The sequence below is a fragment of the Phocoena phocoena genome, chromosome 16 (genome assembly GCF_963924675.1).
Source record: "Phocoena phocoena chromosome 16, mPhoPho1.1, whole genome shotgun sequence".
Taxonomy (NCBI): domain Eukaryota; kingdom Metazoa; phylum Chordata; class Mammalia; order Artiodactyla; family Phocoenidae; genus Phocoena; species Phocoena phocoena.
In genome coordinates this window covers 62,594,109-62,615,189 of record NC_089234.1, presented here as the reverse complement: position 1 = coordinate 62,615,189, position 21,081 = coordinate 62,594,109, and positions in this window count along the sequence as shown.

Sequence of the window (21,081 nt, the reverse complement as noted above, 5' to 3'; positions counted from 1 at the left end):
TATACTGCCTACTAGCCCATTTTACAGGTCAAGAAATGGAGCTCCAAGGAAGGGAACTGTCCAGGTTCAAAGCGTTTTAGACTCGCCTCTGATCCACAGCCTCCCTGGAAAGCTGGAAGAGCAAAGGAGAGAACTGGAGGCGGCATGGGGGGGGGGCGGTTCTTAAGCATCAGCTCCTCCAACGCCCACCTCTGTTTCCTCCCTGTGCCCTGCAGTGCCTAACAGATACTGCAGCACCAAAAGCCCTGCCAAAAAGACTTGGCCTCTAAGAAGGTCCTTGGAGATCATCTAGTCCAGTGTAGTTTTCCAAGAGTGAGCAGATAAAATCCAGCTTTAAAAAAAAATGCAGTACATGAACTAGAAAATATCAGAGCATAGTGCTTGTAGTAAGGATCGATATTGTTTTGTGAAATTTGTCTGTGGGTGTTTTTGAGTCAGTGGCAAAGGTGTTTCTTACTTTGGATTGCAGCGAAAGGAAGGAAAGAAAGAAAGAAAAGGAAAGAGGGGGAGACAGAGACAGAGAGAGGGAAAAGAAGGCAGGCAGGCAGGGAGGGAGGCATTGATTTGGTCTGTATGCTTCATTTTACAGATGAGAAGACAGGCCCAGGGGAGGGTGTGATTTGTCAGGGTCGTACAGTGGATGGGGGCGGGACAGAGCCTCAGGTCTCCCTGGCCTGTAGGTGCCGCTCAGGCCACTTCCCTGGTGATGGGGCTCCAGGTCTTGTGGGTCCTCCCAGGGCTGCAAGAGTTACAGGAAGCTCTTCCTAGCTGTTCCCACATTTGAGCGGCTTGTTTACCCAGCCCTACTCCTTGGGTCCCCAGCTAGGGGGGCCTGTTCCTTTGCCACTCCTGGTAAACATTCCTGCTATTGTAAATACCCAGCGGTAGTCACCCCATTTCTCTCTGAGGCCTCTAACTTGCTCTCCTGACCCCTTTCCACATGCACGTGGCTTGTGCTGAGAAGTTCTCGCTCCTTTACATGGAATTTGGAAGCGGTCTTCTCACAGTGGCTGGGCGTGGTCTGGCACTGGTGGGTGAAGCCCTTGGAGGGTAGGGACCAGGCCTCACGTTTCCACTGGGAGGGCATCTGGCTAGGTTGGCTACGTTGGTGTGGCCATGTCAGGGCCCAGAAACCTGAGTTTGAATCTTGTTATGCCTCCACCTTGCTGTATGATATTGGACAAGTCACAGTCTCTGAGCCTCAGTTTCATTCTCTGTAAAATAAGCTAATAATTCGCACCCAGCACCCTCACTGCAAGGATCAGATGAAATCAGCATTGATATATAAGCTCGCTAGCTTGGACGTTGGTTATTTTTACCTGACTAGTATCCATTCCTTACCGCTCACCCTTTCTGCTAAGTGTATCCAATTTCCCTTTGAGGGACCACATCTCTCACAGTCAGCCCCAGAGGTGGGCATGGCTGACCTCCCCAGCCCGCCCCCAGGCCCTCACCCTTGACCCAAGCCTGGCAAATCAGTGTGTTCTCTCCTCCTGGCCTAATGATGGTTCAGGAATGAGTGCGCGAAGCAAGCCAGACCAAGGGACTGAGCCCAGGGGCTGTCGTCCATACACTGCTGGGGCTTCTGAGCTGATAGAAGAGCCCAGAGCCATAGGGAGTCAGCATGTGATGAGCCAACACACTGAAAAAGAGATCCAGGAGACGGAGAGTGAGAGACAGCCTGCTGACACTGCTTGGGCTTCTCAATCCAGATCGACGTAAGGCAAACTCTCCTTCTAGCCTCTTCAAGCCAATGAATTCTCCTTGTGGTTTAAGCCAGCTTGGCTTGAGTTTCTTTCACTGGCAGCTGAGAATGCTAATTCAGTAGCCAAAACATATAAAGTGTTAAAAAAAAAAAAAAAAAAATCCCACATTTTCTCTCTTTGGGGCCTCAGAGGGCCCCTCCTCCTTCTGCCTTTACCGCTCCACCAGCAGCGTCCCTGCCTTTCCTGGCAGCGCCCCACACACTCAGTGCCTCCTGAGACCCTCTGTACTCACTGGCTGGCGAAGGGCCAACCTCACCTCTCCTGAGAACCCATCCTGGACAGACTGGCAGGAAAGAGGACTATTAACTGACCATATTTGGTTCGGACATTTATATCCAAAGAGTAGGGCTCCAGCCCACCCAGCTCTGTGCCAGCAGATCCCATTCCTCCTCTGGGAAGCCTTCCAGGCCTGCAGCCCACTTAGACCTTTTCAACTGTAGAGCATCTGCCTGGGAAATTCCTGCCACTCCCCAAGCTGCCCAAGTCTGGGCTCTGCTCTGGTTCTGCCCCCTCCTCTCCACCGCTCCTCCCACCTCTCTGCACCCTTTCCCTCTTCCCTATTTGGGATCTGGCCCTTGGCTACTGCTTCTTGCCTAGCCCCTTCTTGGCAGCCTCTGCTCTGGATTTCCCAGGCCTGTCAGTGCACTGTGTGTGGCATCTCGTCACCAGTGCAGGTAAGAAGGGCCATGCCTCATGTCGGACTCTGGCTGCCAGGACCTGCCCAGCTGATGGGGGCACCCTCGCTCATCCCTCCCGACAGGTGATAGCCATCAGTCATCAGGGATCATGGCCTTTCACACTGAATTCAATGTGGACTGACCCCAATTCCACTGACCCCAATGTAGACTATTGTCCAGCCTAGGGGGTGGTATCTGAAGCAGCTTCTCTCCTGTGGGACAGGGCAGGGCCTTTCAAGTTGCAGTGGGAAGTCAGTGCTTCAAGGCCAGTCCCTAGCTGGGCATGAGTTACTCACTTACAGGCTGGGGTCAGCCTCAGATATGGTCATGCCAAGGGTTGCCAGATAAAATGCAGGACACCCAGTTGTACTTGAATTTCAAATAAACAACAAATTATTATCAGCATAGTATATCCCAAATAATGCAGGAGAAATACATTAAAATTTTTCTGTTGATTATCTGAAATTAAAATGTATCTGGATGTCCTTTATTTTGTTTTTGTTTTGTCTAAATCTGGCAACCCTAGCCATGTGGCTAAAGCTGGAGAGATTGCAGTGGGTTGTAGAAGAAGGGTTCTCTGCCACAAAACCCTGCAACAGGTGCCAGTGGAGTTGGTACCTCCTGAGAACTTCAGAAGGACAAAGAGAGATGGTTGTTCTGAAAAACAGATCATCGTCTACTTGGAGGTGGATGAGCTTCCAGTATTGGCCCAGCTCTGAGTAGACAACTGCAGACCCTTGTGAGTCTGTGTTTTGGGGGCTGCATTTAAAGTACTGTGAACTTTGATCTCTTCCCCAGACCATTTTTCTCTCAGGGGTTTAACTCAGGATTTCATGGTTGTGTTAGAGCTACAGAAATCCACAACAGGTGGCCCTAAATGCCAGAGGACCTGGAGAATAAAAGGGGAGGAGGGATGATTGCAACAGACATTAGCAGGGAGGGAAATCAACTTCAAGAGTAGTTTCTGCATATTGTACCCTAGTTTTTCCTTGACTTTAATTGTTAAATTGGAGATGGATTCCTCTGGAGGGAAAATTTTGATTCCAAGATGTAATGAAATGACTTTTTTTTTTTTAACTAAATTGTATATTTAAGGGGAAAATATTTTCCAGTGTAATAATGGTAATATTGAAAGTAAGTTGCCAAACATAAATACAAAGTGATTACAAGCGTGTGTTTGCATTTGGCCCAGAGTTTCAAAACACCCAGTGACAGCTTAATTGAGCAGAACACAAGGCTCATAAACCTCTTTCCTCAATTTCCTACAGCAGCAGACAGCGCTGTGTTTCTTGGCTGCCTGGGTTGTGTTTCAGGGCACACTGGGAGCTATGATCCAGGTTCCTCTAAACAAAGGCAGGTGGAGGAGCTGATGTAAAGTTGAGCAGTCGTTCCAAAGGTGGCACGGGTGAATAGGTGGGGGAGGGGCAAATTGCAAAGTAATTGATGGAATGAGTGGTTGCAGGGAGGAATCAAGGAGAAGGGCCCCATGGAATAATCTAGAAGGTATGGCTCTAGGTTTTGTATTTAGAATTAGTCTCTAGATTAGTAATAAGACAAAAGCACATTTCTGTGCATTGTGTTTCTACATTTTGGGGTCCGTCTATAAACAGGAAGCCTAGAACAGGAAGGCTTGGCCCATCGGAGATGCCCTGGAAAATAGCTTTGGAGCATCTAGCAGACGCATATGGCGTGACCCAGCTCCTAGTGAAGAAGGGAACTCCTCCAGGACTTATTATACTGTGGGGGAATCTGCATTATGGAGCCAGTCTAGTACAGGAGTGGGAGTGGGAGGTAGAGGGAGTGAAGACAGGCAGCTATGGCCCAGTGTTCTGATATTTGCAAGTTGGGCTCCCATTGTGTTTCTCTGTTTCTCTCTGGCTCCACCCTACCACCAACTTCCCCATTTTCTCCACTTCGCCCTCCTCCGTTTCCACCAGGCCGAGGCAGGAGCGTATCCTGGGCCGGGCCATGTCCTGGGCTCTGGCCTCTGTGTGCCGGGGGTGGTGGGTGCACCGGGGGTGGTTTGTGGCTCACAGGATGGAAATTGTTTCTCCCAGTTTGGAACACTGGCCTTGTGTGTGGGCCACTCAGATTTTTCCAGACACAGCGCACTGCAAAGAACTCTGGGGTCTCCGTTGTGCAAGAGCAGGGTTCGGGTGGGGATGGGGTGAGGTTTTTAGGCTTTCTCCTCCCTTGAAGGAAAGGTCAGTGAGCAGATGGCAACCCCACAAAGGGAAACAAAAGGATCTGGCTTTTGGCTAAACCCACAGCTGAGCATATAGGTAACTACTAAGTGGGTGAATTCAGAGGAACTCTGGGGGGAGGGAGAGGAGACTGTGGAAGAGCTGGAAAGCTTCTGGAGAAGGGAGCTGAGAAAGATGAAGGGGCGGCCCATTTCAGAGAGCAGGGGAGAGAAAGAGTGGTTCCAGGAGAGAGAGAGTTCAGGGGAGCATGGACACTCCGATCTGAGGAGAAAGGAGGGTTTGGGGAGGGCGGTGCCGTGGAAGTCACAGGGGAGAAAGCCCGAGGTGGCTCATGTTTAAAGGAAGAAACAAACCTCCTCTCAGATCCAGGATGGATTGTGCTGAGGCCAAGTGAGGTCAACTTAGAATCCCCATGCCTGTGGCTTAACCCCAGTTATTCATTCTTTTTTTTCACTCATCAGACATTTATTAAACACCTACTGTGTGCCAGGCTTTATGCTTCCTACCCTCTGGAAGTTCTAGGCTGATGGTGTGTGAAAACATCCCATAATACAGAGTAGTAAAGCCCAGATGAACCAATCACAATTCAGGTGCTGGTAAGAGAAGCTGGGCAGGCCTGTGCATCAGGCAGCTTTGTGTGAAGTCTTTGGAGGGTGAGAGGGCTGCCTAGTCAGTCTGTGGGCTCCTCCCAAGCTCAGGTGAGCTGGCCTCGACTCCCCCCACCTATGGCCCAACCAAACATTCAAGGTGGGGCTTCTCCCGCACTCCAGGTCCTCTGCCCCATCACAGGCACCAGGACCCACTTGCCCCTGACTCTCCAGGACTTTCCACCCCAGTCTAGTTTTTGTTCCCTGGGGTCTCCTCCCTATAGATCCTCCCTCACTCTGTGTAACCCCTGGTGTTCTTTCAGATCACTAGACTAAGCTAATCTGAAATAGTCATTCCCCCTGTGTGTTGAGAATGGAGGAAACCTTCATGTCTGGCCACTCTGAATCATCTTTGTCGTTGTCATCATATGTTTTGATTTTTACAATTTCTTAATGACTTTAGTTTCCAGCAACCCAGATGAAACAGACAAGCAGAGATTCTTCCTCCCGTCTACAGGTGGTGTGAAACGCTGAGGCTCAGAGAGGTTCAAAGACGTGCCAACAGTCACACAGCTAGAGTGAGAAAGTCAGGGTTTGAACTTGCATCTTTTGACTCACATCCAGACCCTTTCTGATATATGATACAGGTAGCATGGCAGGACAGTGGGGAAAGTATGGTGTTTTCCCTAAAGGTGCAGAATAATTGGGCATAGATGGATGGGGAAGGACGTTGGACTCCCTTGTCCTTTCTTTCTAGCTAAGTAGAATCATTTCTAGGGGAATGGAAGTCCTTGGTTAAATCAGCACAGAACAGGCCATCTCAGGCAGAAGTGAGATTCCAGCCGAAGGAGGTGTTCAATCATGGGCTGAGTGACATCAATGGCTTCTTGGGGTTGTACTAGCTGCTGCCTGCCTCGGATTCCTTCCTCTGAGCTTGGGTCCTAGGATACAATTACATGTTTCTTGGAGACATGTCTTTCTGACACTGAAATGATTCAGTTTTCAGCCTCCCAAAACCTACCCACGCATGCATACTCCGTCCCACCCTGAGAAATAAGACAGGAGCCAAGCCACACGTTGAGCTTGGAAGTCAAAAGCAGAATGGTAAGGAAGAGTGACCCCCTCACCAGCCCCTCCAAGTCTAGCGATGCCGTCTACAACCTGTTCTGGGAACACGTGACACCTGTGCCCAGAAGTAGCCAGGTTCCAGAGTGTTTCTGGTTAAGTCAGCCCTGTAAATACACCCAACAGGCTGGCAGCCAGAGACCAGGCTGCTTGGCACCCAGGAGAGTAAAGATGGGTTTTCTTCCCCCCGATGGCAAAGGCTAGGCAAAAGGCCTCACTGTCCTCTCCTGGACACATCCCTGACAGGTCGTGTCCCTCTTCCCTGCCTCTCTAGTCCTAGTTATTCTGAATGCAGGCCTGTCTGAAGCCAAAGCCCACTGCCCAGCTTGCAGCCCTTGGGCCATGGTGGTGACTTGGGCATTCTCTGACCAACAACCTGAAGACTTTCTAAAGGTTTGCATTCTATCTATCTATCTATCCATCCATCTACCCGTCTGCCCATTCATCCATCTATCCATCCAACCATCCATCCATCCATCCATCCATCCATCCATCCAACCATCCATCCAACCATCCATCCACTTTACAAAGGTGGCACAATCATGGGGAAAGTTTCACCATGACAAAAGAATAAGCATGAGTATTCAGTCCATCTTGAACTGGGTCTTTCTGTCTAGAGTTTTTCACTAAGTATGTGCAGATATGTAATATCATACATCTATTTTTTCAAAGATGGTACCACTTTTTCAGAGAAAGAGACTTCCTTGTGTGTTCGTTTTCATTTAATGGCGGATAACCACTGCTTTGTGGGAAGATGAAAGACACACAGCCTTACCAGGAGGCATGGAGACAGACTCAACCCAAGGGTTGAGAAAGATGGAGCACACACAGGCCTGGGTGGAAAGTCTGGACCTTATCCCTGATCACTAACAAGGTCTCCTACCTCTGTCTGGGTCTCAGTGAGACACATCTGCAGGGTGAGGGGAATGTCCAGTAGATTTCCAGAAACTCTTTCAGCTTTTGTTTCTCTGTAATAGCCTCTATTTATAGAGAACTTACTGTACATGAGCTCATTTAACTCCTACAAGCCTGTGAATGGGTGCTATTTCTCCTCTCATTTTACAGACCAGGAAACTCAGGTACAGAGAATTTAGGTAACTTCAAGGTCACATGGCAGTGCATGACACAATCAGAACTTGAACTCAGGTCTGTATAAGTTCAGAGCTTGTGTATTTGGTCACTACGCTACACCATCTGCCACCGACTGCCGGAGTGAATGTCAGTGGACCTGGGAGAGCACACACTAGGACGTGGAGGGCATCTTGTACTTGGGCTAGTAAAGACCTTGGCTCAGGGTCACCAGCTCATAGTTTAGAGTAAAGCAAGGCAGATGCACCCTCCCAGACGAGTTGGGCTTAAGCCCCAGAGCCTGTGGGGTCACAGGGCAGCCAAGCCTGTTGCCACTTCCAGTGCTGGGACAGGGCAGGCACAGGGCACAGGTTCAGCTGCCCTCAGGGCAAGACCAGTGCTTTTAGTCCAAACTAGGTGTCTGAGCCTCCTGAAGCTTCCAGGGAGAGTGTAGGTCTGGCTGAGCTGAGCTGCCCAGCTCCCAGAGAGAGACCCAAACACTGTCCTGAGGCTCAGAGGTCACAGGGAGGATTCATCCCTGGGAACTCCATCTACCCAAGAGACTCTGGGTCAGGATCCGGCCGCCTCCACTGAACAATCACCCCCCCCGTGAGACAAACATCCCGCATGGATCAGCATGGCCACTGAATGTGACAGGTCTCTGTACTCTATTTCCCCCACTCCCTGCCACCCCGGTTATCCACATCATCTGGCTGGTCTTGGCGGTAGCGAGCAGACAAGGAGAGTGCATGCCACAGCCCCCAGCGCATCCACCGTGGGAACGGGATGCCTCAGCCTTGCTTTCCCTCTGCCCCCTCCTCCTCCACCACCACCAGCGCCCAAGTCCACCTGCAGCTGAACCCAAATGCCAGAAAATATCTTGGTTGTACGGCTGAAGTGAAAACATGGGTGTGATGGAAACTCTTATGTACATTTTCATTAATATCTTCCCCAGAAACTTGCAGATGGAGGGGGAGACCTCTGAGGCCAGCGTCTGGCACTCCGTGTGCCGGAGGATGGCACAGACCAGCCAGGAGCAGCACACTCGTGCCCTGTTGTCTTGGAGAGGAACTCACGCGGGCTGCCTAGGGCCTTGAGGGGGAGCAGGGGAAGGGACAGAAGGCCCTCCGCACCACCCACCTCTGAGCCCTGTTTCTCTCTGCCGTCCCCAGAAACTCAAGATCCCAGATCCTAGTTCTGTCTTTGACACTCACTGGCTGTGTGATGTTGGGCAAGTCACATCACCTCTCTGAGCCTCAGTTTTCTCATCTGTAAAGTGATGATAAAAATGCCTTTTTCTTGGAGTTGTCGCAATGCAGCTTTTGGGAGTGGACAATGGACTTATAAAGCAGGTCCACCAGCCCTCATCCACAGTTCCAACCTCCAGAAGCTCTGAGGACCAAAGCTTTTTGTAACCCATTTGGCAGCAAGACTTGAGCTAAACTGATATGAGACTATTTATTGAATTTATGTATCCTCTTTGGTGTGAATATCCACATATTTTGCCACAAAAATATGATGTTTGATCATGAGGTGCTGCCCTAGACCCTGTTAGGGGTTTCATGTGTTTAAATAGACACCTCAAACCCCAAAAGTTCTGAATGCTGGAACACATCCAGCTACAAGGGTTTTAGGTAGGAGTTTGTCAACCTGTTTTTGGAAATGAAGGGGAAATTCATTTGTGGTTTTAGGAGATTTTTTTTTTTTTTGAAAAAAGGTCTGGAGTTGTGCTGGATTTGAGATCTCTTTTAAAAGCCCCTCTTCACTGCCCAGGCGTTAGCTGTGACCCAGGAATAATTAAATCAACACATTTAGCAAGCTCTTATTGTGCGTAAGGCACTGTAACGATGCTTTAGAAATATCATCTACTGTAACCTTCCAACAGGCCTGTGAGGCATTTCTGTGATCTCCCCATTTTACAGATGGAGATGGGGGCTCAGAAGGTAGGTGACTTGCTGATACAGGCAGAGCCAATAAGAGGCAGATTCAACACGAGTCTGATCAACTCCAGAGTCGGTGCTCCAGGCAGGGGACCAGGAAATCGTGGTGCAAGGAAGGGGCTCTCTTGGGAGGGGTGACATGCAGGGACAAGGTCCTGGAGAGGGTGAGGGATACTCAGCTCCACTCTCCAGCTAAGGGACACTCTTCCCAAGCCACTCCTTCCCATGTGCATCTGCCCCTTTCCCTCATCCAGCAGGGACCGCCACCCCCAGTGGTCCCTGAGACTGCTCCTTTTCCCCTGCTGTGGGAGTAGATGCTCCCAGATCCCCCTGGTCCAGTCCTGTCGGCCGTGATTCTGAGTCCTCTCATCCACCAAATGAGCCTCGTAAGTTTCAGGCAGCTCATCTTGCAGTGGTTGCACAGGCCGAGTAAGGTCAAAAGTCAGTGGGCTGCTTAGGTGTAAGGCGCTGCAGACCACTGCAGGGGTGACAGGGAGCTGCCCTGGGGAGCATCAGGCCAAGGTTTCCCTGGGGACACTGCAGGGAACTCCCACAGGCTCAGTCCCGCCTCTGGACTGTCTGCTCAGCTGCCCCCAGCTGCCCTCAGAAAAAAAAATACACAAATGCACAGAGTAAACAATAACAATTCTACTTTACCTCCGCCCTCTCAAACCTATTCTCTCCCCTGCGGTAACTACTGTTTACAGTTCCGTATGTATCATTGCTGTCCATTTTCTTGGCATTTATTTGCACATATATATCATTTGGACTTGTTTGGGGCATTTTATATACACACCTCACGTAGTGTTCTGCACTTTGCTTTTTTTCTGCTTACCATATGTCTTAAAGATCTTCCCACATCAGTTCATATGAGTCGGCCTCATTCAGTTTAACTGCTGCCTCATAGCTACCCTATGGATGTCCAAGGGCTTACATAACCACTCCTCCATTGATGAACACATAGGTCTTCTGCAATGAACATCATGTATTGGTATCGTTGTAACCCTGGGTGATTACTTTCTCTAAGAGGAATTGGTGTGTCGAAGAGCGTGACAGTTTTTATTTTTGCTAGCTTCTGCCAAACTGCCCTCTAAAAGGCTGAATCAATTTAGCATCTCACTAATCCCATATCATAGTCTGAGGCAGCAGTTCTCCTACCTGACCGGGTCCAGGGCTCCCTGGCAGGTTGCTCTGAGATGGCTGGGACCCATTTCCCCTCTGGAGAAGTCATCTGGCAGCAGTGTGGAAAGGTGGTCTCTAGTTGTGCCTGGTAATCAATATAATACAGTGATTACAAGCAGGGGATTTGGAGCCATTAAGACTTGGGTTTGGATCCTGGCTCCACCATCCATGAGCTCTGTGATCTCTAGCAAATATAATTTCTCTGAACCTTTTCATCTGAAAAATAAGAGTAACAATAACTAATCTTATTGACAGGTGGTGTAAAGCTTAAGCAAGATGATACGTGCAAAGCACTTAGTACAGTCTCTACATAGTGTAAAAGGCAATAAACTGACACTTTATATTACGAGAATACGATCGTTAATATCTGGACCCTGTATCCAGAAACACAGCCCTCTTTCCTCTGGGGTGTCCTCACATCTCTACCCGTGTCAGCCACCGAGCCCTGCCCAAGCCCAAGCACTGTGTCAGCTGGCTGCTGGCCACCTCACAGTGTCTGCTGCATGCACAGGTCCGAGCCCACAGGGAGTGGGTGATGGCACCCGGCAGGCAGGATGAGCAGTTCTGGCTTCCAGGCTAGGAGGGTAGACAGGATACAACCGGATAAACACCAGTAAACAGAGGTGGGGAGTTTTACAAACAGAGACCCGTGCCAATGCAGCTTCTCTGAGGTAAACACGTGCAAGCCAAGTCACCAGGTGAGAATGGGAGGGAGTGGGGCATTTGCAGAGGGTGTGTGGGTTGCAGGTGGGGACAGGAGGCGGTGGGAGAGAGCGAAGCCAGACAGATGGCATAGCCTGGGAAGGCAAAGTGGAGGACGGAAGTGGGGTGCAGGGGGGTTGCCTAGAAGGTGGCTGTGCTCCTGGCAGCCACTGTGGAGAGGAAGGTGCCCTGGACTAGCTGGCCACCAGAGTCCTCAGTTCAATTCCCGGCCCCACCTCTTGCCAGCTGTCTGGACTTGGGTAAATCTTTTCTTTTTCTGGACCTTGGTTTGAGCATCTTAAAATGGGGCATGAGGGGCGTGCTGAACTTGATCATCTAGAATCATTTCCAGCTTGAAACTTCTAGGAACTTCTGCCCCGTAATAAAATCTCTGCTATGACCAGTCTCATCTTGAATTTGAATCACTGTGGCTGTCACTCTAATCTCTCCAAAGTATTGGCACTTAACAGTTTATAAACTACATTCACATCTGTTTCTTCATCTAGTTCTGCCCTATAGCTTTGGATGCATGTGGAGCTGAAATTCAAATCTTGTTTTGCACAAGATTACATGAGGGACGTGGGGCTCACTAAGGTGAAACCACTTACAGAGGAGGCTGGAATTGAGTAGAGCTGGCATCTTGCCTCTCCAGATGTCACCCCAACAACTCCTGAGCTGTCCAAAGTGCAGACAGTGGGTCAGACTGAACCACTCAGTGTCCCCATATGCACTACCACCAGGAACCATCTGGCCCTGGTCACACTCTCCGTGTCAGGCTCTTGGTTGGCCCACATCACCTTGTCTAATCCTCGTAGCCACCCCCTGAGGTAGCACAGTCATGATGCCCACTGTACAGATGAGGAGTGGAAGCTCAGAGAGATTGAGTTAGTGCCCAAGGTCACCTATCTGGTCAGCAGCAGAGTTGCGCTTCCCAAGACCCCACAAGCAGACCTCGCCTCTCCTTTGCTCCTTCCTGTAGAGGAAGCTCACACCCTCATTGACATCTGAAAGCTTCACTCACCATCTATTTCACTCCAAACCTTTCTCAAGGCTCAGTTCCCTTGCTGTCTCCTCCAGGAAGCCCTCCCTGATCTTTCATGCCACTCCCAGGCATTTGTCCTTTCTCTTTCCCCTGAACACACTTACAACCTTCCTGTCTGGGTCTTCCTGGTGGTCTTTATCATGCTCCATTGGGGAGGAAGGGGATTTTCCTTCTCTGTGGCTGGAGCTTGTCTTTATAAAGTGGGGTTTACTGTTTTCTAAATAAATATATTTTAATTTGATGGTAAAAGAAATACATGTTTTTATAACAATGAAAACTGTAGAGAACGATTAGGCTAGTGGTTTACCCTCTCTAACCCTACCGTGTAAGGTAGGACCAATCGTTTCACAAACGTGAAGCACTGTCTTAGTTTGGGCTCCCCTAGGAGCCGACTCTGAGTTAAGGATGTGATTTATTTGTGGGGTTTATTTGGGAATGGTTTATTAGTAGTCGAGTGGGGAAGTGAGATGGGGAGTGGAAGACAGCCAGGAGAGGGTATGTTTCCAGCAGGTCATCACTCTGGGCAGCTGGGGCTCCATCTTGTTGGAGAACTCTGGGGGCCTGTCTAGGACCCATGACACAGAGTTATCTCCCCACAAGGGTGAGGGACCTGGGTGTTTATCCACAACTCCGTCAGTCACTGGTTGAGAGCTACTTGTGGGCAGAGCTGGCTCCGGTGGCCAGAGAGAAGCCTCAGGCAAAGAGACACAAGTGCTGGAAGGCACAGGAGCTATTGATAGGGCACTGATATGTTCTGCTACAAGTACCTGCAGGTACCAGGCCCCCTGCAACACAGCAGTGAAGGAGGTAGACTAGGTCTCCACAGGCAAGGCACTCCTAACCTTCTGGGGAAACAGGTGTTAGTGAAAAACTACAGAACAGATATAAGTATACATGAGCCAAAGAAAAAGTTCATGGGTCTGAAGCCAGATGGCCAGGATTGGAATCCCAAGTCTGCCACTAGTTGAGCCAGTTATTTAGTCTCTCTGGGGCTCAGTTTCCTCATCTATAAGATAGAAATTATAAAAGTAGCAACATCTTGGGGTGACTTTGAGTTCGTTTAAATTAATACATACAACACTCAGCGCAAGGCTCGTCATAGAGTGCGTTCAGTGAGCGCTAGCTGTTACCATCATCGGTCACATCATTAGACATCATTAATGTCATTATCATCATCATTAATGTCGTTACACCATAAAGAGGGGTTTGGCCGAGCCTCGGGTTCCACTCCCACAGAGAAAAGGGAGACCGCCGAGGCCAGTGCAGGGGACCATTTCTGTCAAGGCCCCCTGATGGCCTTGCACTTATCACATAGACCACCCAGCAAAGGCCTGACCCACAGTTACCTAAGTCTCGGTGGAACATGTAAGCACTTAGCTGCTGATGGGAGGGAAGACAGGAGCCTGTGGCTCAGCGTGGGTCCTGAGGGCTAGTGAGACAGGAGAGGTGCTGTGAGAGTGCCCTCTGGCCCTAGGCTGGGCCTATCCTGTCAGCTTGCAGGAAGGGAGGAGGAGCCCGACCCAACCCCTTCTGGCCACACAAGGCTGCCCCTCCTGCCCCTCGCTAACCAGGTTGACTCTGGAGACCCGTATGTCGAGGGAAGAGGGAGCTGCCCTCCCCTGGCCCCACCTGCCGGTGGCCCCATCACTGTGGCCGCCGGTGGTCCCTGGTGGCCGGGCTTGCAGCCAGCAAGTGCTTCACACAGCTGCCACGCACAGCAGTCAGACGCCGAGGCGGCTCCCCCGGCCAGGGGAACATTCCAGGACAGCTTGGAGTCATTAGGCGCTCTCTGCTCCCTGTTCCTGGCGAAAGCCTGCATTCAGACCCGGACCTATCCTGCTGCCCGCCTTCCTCTCACTCCCCTAAATAGCTAGCAAGCCTCCTGGGGGGAGGGGACAAGATGTTGCTCAGCCCCCCAACATTGCTTCCTTTCTCTAGATGTGTTTCACTCTTCTGCCCGTGATTCCTTCTCCCAGTTCTCAGTGTGAAATGAGCCACTACGGCCCTTGCAAGGCAATGAAAGAAAAGCTGGGTTGTGGTGTGGAGTCTGCTGTGTGACTTTGAGCAGGTTACATAACCTCTCTGGGCAGCTGTCTGTTTTGATTGTCAGCAGGAACTCCTGGTCCCTGCCTTCCCCCCTACTCTGTGGAGGTGAGGAAAGCATGTCTGGAAAACACTGACTTGGGAAAACAGATGCTTACAGAGGTTGGAACACATGTTTTCTCTGGGGGTCAGGCCTTGCTCAGCTCAGGGTACACTGAAGCATAGAACTAACCATCAGAAGCATCCAGCGAGCCAGCCTCGCTTTAAAAGTAGGGAAACTGAGGCTCAGCCAGTGACGAAGAAAGCTGGGGTCGGAAGCTGGCCTTCTTTTCACTGTATCATCTTGTAATTTGGTGATGATGATAGGGGCACATGACTTTTGAGCATTTGTGGGCCAGACTCTAGTCTTAATCACTTTCCATGGGGCTTGTCCATTCATCCTTTTGAGGTAGTGTTAGTGGAGTCCAGCAGGGGTGAGACTGGAATGGTGGGTGGAGCTGTGCCAGAATCTGTTTGCTTAAACAGCATTATTTTTTCTGGGGCCAGAGACTTCTGAGGATATCTATGTTTTGCAGACATAGAAGGAAAGATTATCTTTCAGGACCTTGGGGTGTATTGGATGAGAGACAGGGTTAGAGATGTTTGCTGGGCTCCAAGGGGCTCGTCCAACTTCTGGGCCCAGTGTGGTTGGAATGGGGGCAGGAAGGGGTGGACACTTCTCCCACTCCCTTCTCAGCTTGTGCTGGGGGAGGGGCCTCACAGAGCAGGATGTGAAATCTCCCACGGGGTGGGGGGCACTTATGTAGGGGGAGGCCAGTGGACCAAGGGGCATCACCAACTCAGGTCTGACTTCGGACTCCACCCTTCACTAGCTTTGTAACCCTGGACACATGACAACATCTCTAAGCCTCAGTTTCCTTATCTGTAAAACAACCTGTGTTCAGCATTCACATTGGGAGGATTTGGAATAACCTGCCCATGCAGTGGACACTCAGCAAGCCGGGATCTACCGTGGAACCACTGAACAAAGGACAGTAGTGGGTGTGGTGGCCTCATCCTGGGGAGGGAAACTTGATCCTGCAGAGGACGGCTGGCTAGGGGGCAGGTAGCAGGGGGCGGGACCTCTCCAGTCCCTCTAGCGCCCTCGTGGTAGAAGCTGGCGACTGCCCAGACAACTCTTGGCCAGGGGCTCCTGGGGCCCCAAACCCAGCCTAGCTTGGGCCAGACGGGCTCTGGCAGAGACCCCGTTTTCTCCTCAGAACAATGTCATTCTGCCAGCCAAGGGCAGCAAGAGGCGGGCCAGGGTGCTGACAGGGCCAGGGAGACTACCTGACTTCCCGCGCCCTGCCCTCCAGGTTTGGGTGTATCCTTCGGTATCGCTGCCAAAGGTTTTGCCAGCTGGGAAGCAGTGATACAGTTACATATCCTCCAGCGTCCTGGGCCTCTGGGAAGAGGGGCACAGCAGCTCAGGTGGCTCTACACCTTTGTCCTTGAGCTAAGGGACCCCCCACCCCTCCCCAGGTGACAGAACTGAGTCACCGTCTTCTTCTTCAGGCAAGGCCCCCAGCGCAGGGCTCTGGCCTCAGGGTCGTTCCCAAGGTGCTAAGAAACCCGCTGTTCTCCTCCACCCCCCAACTCAGAAGTTCTGAAGAAGAGAGACCCTCCCATTATGGGCACCTGTGCGTGTGCATGCGTGTGCATGAGTGTGTACTTGTGCGTGTGTGCATGGGTGGGGAGGACTGTGGAACCGAGGATCCCAGGTGAACTGCCTCTCTCCCCCTCTCCTTCCATTTACGTGGTCCCAGAGCCAGGCGCCGTTCTGGGCACAGCAGTGACAGTGTGAGTGAGGAAGACCTCATCTCTTCCCTCAGGGAACTCACGTTCTGTGACAGCAACACCGCATAAACCAACAAGGTGCTCTCAGGGAACAAGCCATGGTGGGAAGAAATCAAGGGCAGTAGGGGCCTCTGGTGGGGACGGGGTGCACACTGCCCTTCCCCGCCCCTCCTCTGCAGCAGGGAATGCAAGTGCGGTGTGGGAGCAAGGAGGTTCCAAGAACGCTCAGGGGTGGTGAGCGAGGGCTGTGTAAGTCCCTCCTGGGCCCGCTCAGCGCAGCGGGACGCACCATCCACTGCATGGGGGCAGGTGGGCGAGGCCTTGGTCCTGGCATCCCCCTGCCCACTCCCCCGGGTGGGGCTGGCATCCCCATCTCTTCTGAGAGCCAGAGGGGTCCCTACCCTTTCAGTTCAGAGTCTGGTAGTTTACTGCTGGGGAAAAAAAAAAAGGAAGAAGAAAGAAAGGGAAAATTCCATTTTAAACTCTTTTGACCAAAGCACAAGCTTTCTTCCTTCCTTCTTTCCACCCTCCCCTCCCTCCTTCCTTCCTTCCTTTCATTTCTTTCTTTTTCCTTTTTCTTAAGGGTAGAAAGGCCCTGGAATCTCCTAGCATGAATCAGGCCATCTTGTTCCCAAACCCCAGGAAGAACATGTTTTCCTGGAAGCTGGGATCTGAGCAAAGGGACGAGAGGGCTGCACGGCCAGCTGGGGCCAGTGGCTCAGGTAGGGACGTGAGCAGGGCTTGGAGTCATGGTTGGTCTGCAGGGTTCCTGGGGAGCCTCTGAAATAGCTGCCTCTTAGGTCCATATATGCTACCAGAAGGAGGGTCCAAGAGAGGCCAGAGGGGTGGGCTGAGGTCACCTGGAGCCAGGGTGCCCTGTGAGCTGATTTGCTCAAAGACAAGTCTTGAAGAGCAGAATCCTAGCCCTCCTCTGGGGAGGTCTCTCCAACCTGCAAATGACTCCATCATTTGTACATTGTTCCCCGAAGGACCCTCTTAACACTGTGCCCACTGATGGCTTTGTTTCCTTCTGAAATGCAACCCCCTAACAAGAGGCAAAGCCCCAGCCACAACCAGTCATTTACACTTTAATGACTTTAATAACCCTGCTTCTTCCCAGGGCAGGGTTTGGCTACCTAGAAGGGAAAGAACATGAGAATGCTGGGTTTCCAAGAAAAAGGATGCCACTTTTACAGGAGCTAGGGGTCACCTGAGGGGGAATGAGCCAGAAAAGGCAGGGGAGGAGCAGGAGAGAGCATTCTCAGACTTCATACTTTAGGATGGGGCCAACACTTCCTTGAATAAAATCAACCTTTCTTTGCAAGGTCATGCTAAACCAGAGATCAGAAAGTCTACTTTCTCATGAACAATGAGTTTTGAGAAAGGCAGAGGTAACAAGCCCCGGGTACTAGGTGCAGGCCAAGTGCTCCGCCTGCGGCATTTCATATAATCCTCATAGTGCCTTTGTGAGGTCAGGATTACTTACCCCATGTGGCCAAAGAGGGAGTGGAGACAACCCCTCTAAAGGCTCTTCCAGGTCTGATATTTTTGTATTCTTTCATGATGCCAGCCAGCAAGGCTCAATGGAGAACAAAACACTAAGCACTCATCCTGTGCTGTGCAACCACTAAGTGCTCAGTGCTTTACTCTGGCCTTCTAGAAGGATGGTATATCAGCTAGCTATTGCCACAATTATGCTGCATAACAAAAGAGCCCAAAACTCAATGGTTTACCACAATAACCATTTACTCCTGGGGTGGTTGACAGAGGTTCAGCTGATCTCAGCTGGGCTTGCCTTACCCTACTTCTCACTGCAGGTTTGTGGGTCAGCTGGGGAGGGTCTGTTCCTTGTGTCTCTTATCCTCCTGGGACAAGGGAGTGGGCAGGGCATTGTTCCTCTTGTGACAGCAATAGAGGTGTAAGAGGGAAGCAGAGAAACATGAAGCTCCCTAAGGAGCCAGTGCCTTTTCACTTCTGCCTGAAGCCATTGGCCAAAGTAAGTCACACAACCTCACCCAGAGTAAAGAGACAGAGAGAAGCTCTCCCCTGGGGTGAGGTTATGCCAAGGCTTGGCTGCCAAGGAACCTATCAGCCAATTCAGCGTGAAAAGAATGATTCAGCTCCCTTTAACAGGGAAGTTAAACTGTTTCCCCCACTTTCTCTATTGCACTAGAACGGACTGAATGCAAATATCTCCCCTCCCTTCCTCATTTAAGGATTAAAGATTTGAGATTAAGGCCTCCCTATCTTCAAGCAAAGGAAGCCAGTTTCTCAGTCACTGGGAAGTTGAGGGTTATTAGGTGAAAGAATGGAAGAGAATAGATCTCAGACCAGAAGGGGGATTAGAGAGGGACTCCCCGAGAGTCTCAGGTGAGGCTGTGGGAAAAGTATAAATGGGGAAAGTTTGGGACCTGAGCGGGGGCAGATGGCCCACGAAGAGTCAAATGAGCCGATCTGACAAGAGACTTCGTGGAAGAGCCATGTTTGAGGGCCCAGGAGCCACACGGGCTCTGAGTTGCCACCTGCCAACCCAAGAGTGAGAAATTCCCATCACAGGTGCACAGGCCAACACTAGTTGGCACGTGACTTCACTTCATCCTTATGAACCAATCATCAGGCCAGAGAGGAACCACCGCCCTGGCCACTGGACCTTGTTGAGCACCCATCTGATGACTCTGTGAGAAGATTCCCATCACCCACCCCTGGGAACCCATGAACGGTTGCCCCATCATCTTGGGGGTCTAGAATAAGAGTACAAATAGTGTCCCACATACCATACACTATAAGTTTTATCCTCACCATCTGATCCAAGCTGGGAAACTTCTGTCCACAAGGTGTCTCCCCCTGACCCAGCCCCAATCTCCACCCACAGGGCAAACCCAGAAAGGCAAAGGCACAACCCTTGCCTACCTGGAGCCACCCAGGTGAGGAAACTAGCCTGTATTCAGGAAGAATTTTTTTTTTTTAATCCATTTCAAAAAGAACATCTCATTAGAGCAACAATAGACCTTTCACAAGGCCTTCCATCAATCACCAGCGTACCAGTGAACCAGCATTAATAGAAGCATCCAGGATGTATGAAGACGGGAAAGTGACTGCATTGAGTGAGATCAGACCCGTTTACCCTTCACCTACTCAACATCTACCATGTGCCAGGCCCTGTGACAGGCGCCCAGGAGACAATGTTGAATGAGACATGGTTTCTGCTCTTGAGGATCTCCCAACCTTAAAAGAAAGATCTGGGGAGGATTGGTGGGAGAGAAGGGACTTCATATACATTTTAAAGAATAGGAAAAACGGGGGTAGACGGAGGAGGAGGTGGATGATTTTCAGGCAGAAGAAAGCAATCCCTGGAAGGAGAGAGGATCTTCCTTCCACAGGAAATTTGGCTTGTAAGGGTTCCACAGGAGAGGGTGAGGGTAGTCGAAAGGAGTGACTGTCTAATGGTGGAATTTTGATAAGCATAGCACCTGGGGGAGAAGGGACTATCAGACATCCACATCTGTAGTCACCCCCTTCATGGATGGTCAAGGCCCATTCTGATTATAATGGCCTAGAAAGGTTTTCCAGCAGTTTCTCATACCCATGCCATGCTCTTTTCACATTTTCTCTTACTAAGCTATGATTCTTTGCTTCTGGAAACATGTAAATACCCCTTCTGAGAGAAGTACTATGGAAACCTCACCACAAATACACTCCTGTCCCTGAATGTACTAATTGAAGGAAAGCGCTGGTGGAAAAATGAGTTTAAGGAAACAGAGTTTTATTATTTTAAAATTAATACACTTACTTGAGTGAGCTAACCACTATGCATTCCACAGAGATGGTCTGTAGGGGACCTGCTATAAGGGATTTATTGGGTGATCCATTCAATCATTAAACATTTATTGCACAGCCACCATGGGCCAGAGGCTGGGGATTCAAGGCTAAGTAAGTCTCAGTGTCTGCCCTCCAGGAGCTCAGTCTGGAGCGGGGGACAGACACATAACCATAAAGCAGAGTGGTAGGTGTGGTGAGAGTGATGTGTACAAAGATTACTGGAGCACAGAAAAGAGCAACCGTACAACAGTGGAGGTTGGGGTCACCAGGGAAGACTTCTAGAGGGAAGAAAAGGGGGCCTCCTACTTGGGTAGCACAAATAGATGCCTGCAGGGGAAAAGCTGGGGGATGAGGCAGAGCCATCAGGGGGCATCTCAGGTAGGGCACAGTATGCACAAAGGCTCACAGGGGAGAAAAGCAGGATGACTAGAGTAATCGACCACAGATTGGTGTTGCTAGGATGTAACATGGAGATGGGGGGTAGCAAGAGTTGCTACCTGTCATCAGCAGAGGCCAGACCTTGGAGGCCTAAAAGCCTTGGTAAGGGTTTGGACTTCATCGTATAAACAAGGGTGGGGGGGACATAAAAAAAGTTCTGAGTAGGGAAATGATACAAATAAATCTGTGTTTCAGAAAAAAAAAAAAAAAAAAAGAAGCAGTGTAGAGGATGCATTGGTGGTAGCAGGGGGATCAGCTGGGACAGACTGGGAGAGAGAGATGGCAGGGCCTCTCCCTGGTAGCAGGAGGAGGGATGGAGAGGAGGGAATGTATTTGAGAAAAGCTTAGGAGGCAGAATTAGTAGGACCTGGTGATTTATGGATATAAAGAGAAGCAGGAGAAGGAAAATTACGGAATGACAGCTAGGTTTACAGCTTGGGTTATAAAGTACACGGTGGTACCTTCAGCTGAGATTGAGAATTCTGAGGGAAAGCAGTTTAGAAGGGGAAAAAATAGGATCAATTTTTGATGTTGAGTTGGAGGAACTTGTGGGTGGGACGTCAGGGAGAGACCAGCAGTTAGGTGGATATTTGAGTTTGCCCCTGTGGAGGCAGAGATCTGAGAGACGTGAGCATTAGAAACCACAGAGTGG